The 7,997-nt window shown below is 49.4% G+C and overlaps 2 protein-coding genes across 2 annotated transcripts in view; one reads left to right on the top strand and one right to left on the bottom strand.

Annotated features, from left to right (window-relative positions):
- Positions 1-7,997, top strand: part of TIPIN (TIMELESS interacting protein) — a 249,307-nt gene that overhangs the window by 133,512 nt on the left and 107,798 nt on the right. The gene's annotated exons all lie outside the window — the stretch shown is intronic.
- Positions 1-7,997, bottom strand: part of MAP2K1 (mitogen-activated protein kinase kinase 1) — a 79,530-nt gene that overhangs the window by 17,259 nt on the left and 54,274 nt on the right. The gene's annotated exons all lie outside the window — the stretch shown is intronic.

Genomic DNA, 7,997 nt, shown 5'->3' with positions numbered 1-7,997 from the left:
CCCGTGGGCCGTGGCCGCTGGGACTGCGCTCTGCAACGGGAGGGGCTGCAGCGGTGAGAGGCCCACTTACGGCAAAAAAAAAAAAAAAAGAAAAAAAGGAAAAGGGGGCAGTAAAGGCAAGAGTTTATGGATCCTGGATTCCCTGATCTCTCATTTCTAATGAACCCATGGCAGAGCAGCCCTATATTATAGATATGGAAATTAAGGCTCAAGTAGAAGCCACTTGCCAAAGACCACAGAGTAACCTTCCCATTAAAAGAACATGCCTTAGAGCAGTACACTTCCCCTTCTAGACTAGACTATGTGGGCGACTTCAGGAGACAAGCAGATATTCAGTCTATCACAAAGCCAATCAACCACCTGTGGGCAGAAAAACAGCACTGGCTAACTTGGATGCTTGTCATCTGTACTTCAAGAAAGAGAAATTAGCTAAAAACCTGCTTTGACCTGCTGAAAGCTAATTTTGCTCAGCAGGAGGAGAGGAAATTTTAAAAAAAGATGGAAAAAGGAACGGTAGAGGTAGGTCGGAGATCTGTTCATTTTAAAATGGAAAAGTGGGAGAGAATTTCTAATAATATCACCATAGTTATGGTGACCCAAGCTGCACCAAAGTAAGGCATTGCCATTTGTGCCTGGGTCAGGGTCAGCATGATTCACCCGTGAAGTCAAGGTCACTCACCAGTCGTTCCTAGCTTAGCTTGAGACAGGCCCTAAAGGAAATGCCTAGGAAGTCATTCGCTCTTGCCAGGTAAGGACAAATGTAAGCTAAGTGGAGCGGGAACATCCTGTGTAACCTACTGAGAAGGACCCTCCCCACCACATACACTAACTGGGAGAAGTGCTCCTCCCTGACTCCAACCAGCTACTCCAGGTGGAGCGTGACAATCAGAGCCCTGTCCCCTGACGCAGGCTGGGCCACTCCCAATTCCCCCATCCCCTGGCATGGTGATCTGGCGGGTCTGGGTATGTGACCAGTATTAGTCCAATTAGAGCCCTTCCTTAGGATTTTCTAACAGAAGCTGGGAAAAGATCTTGCCTCCCTGATAATGAGACTAAAGCCAGAGGCAGTGGTTCCCATGTGGTAGAGACGGCTGGCCTGAGAGAATAAAGCCAACATCAGAAGAGAAACAAATGAGAGAGAATTAGCAGGTTTCAGGACATTCCCCCCCACCCCCGCCCACCCCCGGGGATGCCGAAATCTGCAGATGCTCAAATTCCTTATATAAAATGATGCAGTATTTGCACATAACCTATGCACGTCCTCTTGAATGCTTTAAATCATCTCTAGATTACTTACAATACCCAATACAATGTAAATAGTTATAAATACAAAGTAAATGCTATGTAAATGAAGTTTTGCCTTTTGGAACTTTCTGGAATTATTTTTTCCCAAATATTTTCGATCTGCAGGTTGGTTGAATCCAAGGATGCAGGTATAGAGAACCGACTGCACACCATAATTGAAGTATAGCAGCTAATGGCATTTTAGTGCTTGGACCCAATTTTCCCTAAGGCCAGGCTGCATTCTTATTCTTCCTGAGGTTTGGTGAGCTAAGACAAAAACAAAAAACCTCTTTTATTGTTTGAGCTAACTCGTGTTCACCAACAACCAAGAACCCTAACATCCACTGATTCTTACCATCAACTGGCATCAAAAATTACATTAAGTAGGTACACAGTGTGGTGTGGAAATGGTAGCACCAACTTTGCGGTTAGGCAGATCTGGATTTGAATCCTAGCTCTACCAGCACGAGCTGTGTGACCCTGCACGAGGCCAAATTACAGAGCCTCCTGAAGCCTGTTTCCTTGGCTGTCAGGTGGGAACAGTAATTCCTACTTGATGGTAGGTACTAAGGGCTCAGTAAATAAGAGGAACTACATATGAGATACACAGCATGTAGAGTTCAATGTCTCTGAAGCTTGGGGGAAAAATAAGAGCTAACATTTGTTTGAGAAAAAACACAAGCAACAGAGAGAATCAGGTCCTGCTGGGTGGGGTTCCTACCTATGTGGGCCCTCCCCAAGCCCCCACCCCACCCCGTCAGTGCCAAGAGGATCCATGCTGTTCCCCAATAGTCTCTGAATCATTCACTCTTGCTAGTCTCTAATCCAGATGCCTTCTGTATTCATATTTATTCTACCATCCTTCTAGTCTTTTTTGTTTGTTGGAGGGGAGGGGGGAGAAAGGGTTACCTCAAAAGTAACCCCTTAATTACCTCCCTTCACCTACAGGAGGGAGCTCCACCAACTATTTGCTCCAGGTACGTTTTGCTAGAATACTCAGGGACTTGGGCCTGGGCTGTGTCTGGGATGGACGTGATGCTCGCTGGGAGCTGCGGTGGGGGTGGGAGCCCTTCCTCCTGCCCCTGGACAAAGCAGAGAAAGCCAAGCTTCAGAGCATGGAAGACAAGGCGGCCCAACACAGAGACAGGTGGCCTGGGATCCCAGTGGTCTTCCATCCCTGCCCCGTCCCTTCCTGAGCACTGGCAACATCTGGCCCTTGGGCTGCCCAAGGGCCCCCAGATCCTTATAAGGAAGTCCTCTGTTCTGTTTACACTGACTCAAGTTGGTTTCTGTTACTTGTAACAAAGAATCCTCACCCAGAGGCTTCCACCTCCTCCGGGAAGCCTCGCCTGACCCCTCTACACCCACAAGGCTCCCTTCTCCCTGGAGCTCTTACCATGTATGTCACTTATCATGTCAGTAGGTTTGCCACCTTCATTTAGTCACATTTTTTCCTCTTAAAAAATCCAAACATTCACAAAAGTAGAGAGAGTGTAACCATGTACCCAACATCAGCTTCAACAATTATCTACGCATTGCCAGTCTTGTTTCAATCAAAACCCTCAGTTTTTCCTTCGTGGGGTGGGAGGGAACAAATATTTTAAGGCAAATTCCAGACCTTATGTCAATTCATTCATAAATTTTGTTTGTTTGTTTGTTTGTTTGTTTTTGTGGTACGCGGGCCTCTCACTGTTGTGGCCTCTCCCGTTGCGGAGCACAGGCTCCAGACGCGCAGGCTCAGCTCCGGACGCGCATGGCTCACGGGCCCAGCCACTCCGCGGCATGTGGGATCTTCCCGGACCGGGGCACGAACCCGTGTCCCCTGCATCGACAGGTGGACTCTCAACCACTGCGCCACCAGGGAAGCCCCTCAATGTGCTTTTAAATGCCACAAACTTGACTCTGTTACACACACATGGTCCACGAGTTTCCTCTTCATCTGGTCCTGAGGACAGTTCCAGGAGATGGAGAAGGAAGCAAGATTACCACTAAATGAATGAAGGTAAGGCTCAGAAGTGATGAGGGACTCCGACAGGATCACTCAGGGAGCCAATGGCCGAGCCTGAGGGAACCTTCCATGAGGTTCTGTCCGCAGCCAGGACGCTAAAGGGAAAGGGAAGTAGTGGCTCTGAGGCCACTTGGCGGGTAGCAGCTTTCTGAGGACTCACTGCCTGCCACTACCAGCCAATGACAGCACCGCACACACTTCACAAGGCGGCAGGCACCTCCAACAATAAATTTTGAAACATGTTGTTTCCAAATGGAAAAAGCAAATCCCACCATGTTTGTTTCTAATTAACTCGGTGCTGTTAAGCCTAATGCTGGTTCCCACCCTCAAGCTGAGACGCTCCAATAGACTATGTTGTCACTCTGTAGCGTTGGGCATGGTGAGCTGGGCTCTGCCTTGCTAGGGCAGTGGTTAACAAAATCTGCCCCTTCTTTGGTCACCAGGTCACCAGACTTCCAAGTCAAACCGGCTCTCCTGGGCCCACAGTCCTCCTCAGGAAGTTATCTGTAACTGGGGAGAGTGGCAGTACCCCCAGCCCTGAGTTTCCCTTAGAAATGAGGCTTTGTGATGTGAGAAGGAACAGGACACAGCTCTGCCGGGATCACCTCTGAGCCTAGGGTAGCAGGTCTTTCCTAGAGCGAAGAGGCACAGCCTTAGGCCTTGGGTCCCTTCCACCACCCGCCTTGGGGAGGGCCACGGGGCAAACCTTGTGGCCTCCTTCCCTTGCCTTCCCCCATACCAGCACCTGGCCTCTGCTCTCAGGGGCTTTGCAGGATAATCTCTCCCAACCTGTGTCCTCTTCACCCTCCACTCGGTGACTAACCCTGACTCAGACCCACGTTCTTTCTTCCGGAACCATGTCAATAGCCACCTAACTGACCTCTCTCCCCTCTCGTCTCACCTTAGCTGCAGCAGCCAGAGGCCTCCTCCTCCAAGGACAGCTTGCCTCCCGCCTCCCTTCCCTGTGCAGGAGTGCCCCTCAGCTCCCCACTGTCCAGGCTAAAATCCAGTCCCTGCGCATGGCGGGAAGACCCTCCTCAATCGCTTCAACTAATTCTCACTTAACTCCTACCAATTACCACCAGGAATCCTTTGTTCTAAACACCCCAAATGACCTGCCAGTTCCTGCAAGGACATATATCTATGTTTCCCTGCCTGTGTGTCATCATGACTCATGTGTTTCCCTCTACCTGGAATTCCTTTCACTGACACTGTCACTTGCGTAACTTCTCCCTATGCTTCAGAGCTCAGCCCAAATACCACCTCCTCCACGATGCTTCCCGAAAGGGATCTGAGGAAGCGCTTTCCCTCCTCCAGCGTCCCATCTGCCTCACTTGAGATGCTAAGAAACAAACTTGTCTGGAGGCATAATCCATTGCTGTGGGTCTAGCACTGAGGTAATTCTAGAGAACATGACTCACATTTTTTTTTTTTTTTTTGCAGTACGCGGGCCTCTCACTGTTGTGGCCTCTCCCGTTGCGGAGCACAGGCTCCGGAAGCGCAGGCTCAGCGGCCATGGCTCACGGGCCCAGCCGCTCCGCGGCATGTGGGATCTTCCCGGACCAGGGCACGAACCCGTGTCCCCTGCATCGGCAGGCGGACTCTCAACCACTGCGCCACCAGGGAAGTCCCATGACTCACATTTCTAACCAGAGACCACATACTGGATTCCAGCTATCAATCAGCCACTCTCTGTTTCTCTCCATCTGTAAGGTGGGGCAGTCTAGACAGAGTCCAAACAAATCTGTTCTCCCTGTAAATTCACTGCCCCCTTGAGGCTGTCACCACATGGCTGGGGGATGAGAGTGGCGGGCAAAGGAAGCAGACGTGTAGCCAAGGCCACCCGCTGGACACCACGGGCAACCTATGGGTTGAGGCTCAGATGACACTCCCCTGCCACACACGGGCAGGGACTGTGCTCAGGACAGAGCCCCGTGCACAGCCTCAGGGGCCACCCTGACTCTCCTCAGAGAAGCCTGGCTGGCAGGACGCCAGGAAAGCTCTGGCAGGGAGGACAGTGCCTTGCAAGGGTCACTGAAGCAGCCACTCAGAAACTCATTACATGCGCATCTGCCACCAACAGCTTGTAAAACAACAAAACAAAAACAAACTTGGGCCACTTCAAATCTTGCCTATCGGCGCCAATGGCAAGTCTGAATGAAGGGAGAAGAAGACTTTAGAGGTTGAAATCCTGACTGTTGTGAGGACCCTGTTCCTCTGGAGGCTGTTGCTGGGGTCCCTCGAAGTGCCTTGGAGACTCCCAGCTGTCCCCAGGCCTAGGATCCAAAAACACTCTCATAGTCTCTGCAGAGGGCTTAAATCTCATCCTGACCTGAGAGCTCCCTGTTTTCACAAAACTCTTCATCCCGGGCAATTAGGAACTCTTTTGGAGGGTCCTCGGAGCCGGAAGGCCCCAAGGTACAAACAACTCTAGCTCTGCAGAGAACCATCGCAGCTTGCTCCAATCACAGTCTGGCTGGGCGTCCCCTCAGGCCAGCTTTCTCGGTACACTGCAGCCCAGGCCACTAATTCAGTGCTGGGCATAAAGATCAGGGAGATTACACACTGCTTCATCTGACAGAAGTTAGAGAAAAATAAGCTGAGACTTAATTTAACACTGTTCTCAGCATTTACTGCTCTTCATCTGCCAGCAACTTCAAGGCAGAAATTATTCACCAGCTAAGTTGTATGAACTCTGCACTGATCTAAATCACGTAATGCTTCTTCAGGGTCTTAATCAAAACAAGATTTTTTGTTTGTTTGTTTATTTATTTATTTTGGCTGCACCGAGTCTTAGTTGCGGCACCTGGGATCTTTCAGTTGCGGCACGAGGGAATCTTTTTTAGTTGCGGCACGTGGACTCTTAATTGTGGCACGTGGACTTCTTAGTTGCAACATGCAGGCTTCTTAGTTGGGGCATGAGGACTGTTAGTTGCGGCAATGCAAACTGTTAGTTGCAGCATGCATGCGGGATCTAGTTCCCTGACCAGGGATCAAACCCGGGCCCCCTGCATTGGGAGCATGGAGTCTTACCCACTGGACCATGAGGGAAGTCCCAAAACAAGAACTTGATAATGCCAGGGGGCTAAGAAGCATGGTGGGCTGGCAATGCAAATCACTGCTTTACACGGCATGAAGCACAGCTGCATCTGAGCCCCCCCATACACACCTTAACTCATAGCCTAACCGCTTAGGTCAGCTTTGGTTGAACTAGACCTCTGACCTCCTGCCACAGTAAGTGTAAAGACTACACAGAAACCTTTGGAGCTAAGCCCTCTCAGAGCTCCAGGATCGGGGAAATACCCTCTCTCCTACCCATGTCATACACCGTTTTCATGAAGCACCTCAGGTTAATCAACTCATAGCTGACTTTTGTGCTTAAATTCTAAAGCTTTCTCAGTTGGGGGATTCTTCTTCCCCTTAACTCAGTGGTCAGGAAGCTTTTTCTGTCAAAGGACCAGAGAGCAAATATTTTAAGGCTTTGAGGGCCACACAATCTCTTTCACAAGCAACTATTCAACTCTGCCATTACAGCACAAAAGCAGCCACAGACAACACTTAAAATAAGCCTGGCTGTGTTCCAATGAAACGTCTTGATGGACACCGAAATTTGAATTTCACATAATTATCATGTGTCACAAAATTCTGAAAAACAAATCTTAGCTTGCAGGCCATACAAAAATAGCCAGCAGGCTGTGCGCTGCCCATTTTGCCCACCCCTGCCTTAAATGCTTAATTATTGTTTTGATCCTGTGTTAGCAGTTTTCTGTCTTTCTGACCCAATGCTTAATATTATCTATAGTGGGACAACTTTTTTCACCGTTAATTTGCTTGCTTTCAGAATCTGTTCCTCCCATCGTCTAGTTATAGAACTCCTCTTTTTCATTTGGGATACGCTCCTCCACAATAGCGAGTGTTCCTGCTAGGGTGCCAATGAAGGGACCCCATCAATCCTGCCCCAGAGGTGGTTTCGTAACTCAGGATGGCCCAACACACTACTCTAGTCCCCTGGACACAACAAATGGTCCAGGACCAGGCAGGGTCTCCAAGTAGAGCCAACTAGTGATTCAAGCGCTGACCTAGATGCTGAGGAGGCTGGGCGGAGCTTTCTCTGGGATACAGAGCACTAAGGACTAGAAGTATCGGGCTAGTGAGGTCCGTGCTGCCCCCAGTGGAGAGAATCTGACTGAAAAGGAAGCCCACGTAAGGAGGAGTAAAGCCAAGAGGTGACCAGAGTCCTGAGGCTATCATTTCAACCCCATATTCATCCCTGCCTTTGGACCTCCTGGTAACTCAAGCCAATGCACTCCCTCTTTTGATTAAGTAATCTTGAGTTAGGTGCCTGACACAGCCAAAGAATCCTGACTAATTATATCACATCAGATTCTATTTGACAGTTGGCAGCATGGCGACTCATGCACAGAACAACGACACTGGCTGCGCTCCACCACGCATTAGAATCACTTACAGATATGTCTCTTTTCCCCTGTTAGACTCTAAGCCCCCAGAGGACACAAGTCATTTATGAGCCATCTTTATGCCCTCTGCAGTGATTCACCCAGTACCTTGCACTTGGTAGGTGTTCAGTGAATATTTTACAATACGAATTAACTTTTCTTTGATGGGGGAAACGTCTACGAGAAGGGCAAGTAAACACAGAGGAACGTGTGTGTGTACCTACCCACGACCATCCACCAGAATGTCA

The sequence above is a fragment of the Lagenorhynchus albirostris genome, chromosome 1 (assembly GCF_949774975.1).
Source record: "Lagenorhynchus albirostris chromosome 1, mLagAlb1.1, whole genome shotgun sequence".
Taxonomy (NCBI): Eukaryota; Metazoa; Chordata; class Mammalia; order Artiodactyla; family Delphinidae; genus Lagenorhynchus; species Lagenorhynchus albirostris.
Note: the sequence above shows the minus strand (reverse complement) of the source record. Positions and strands in the feature narration are given on the sequence as shown.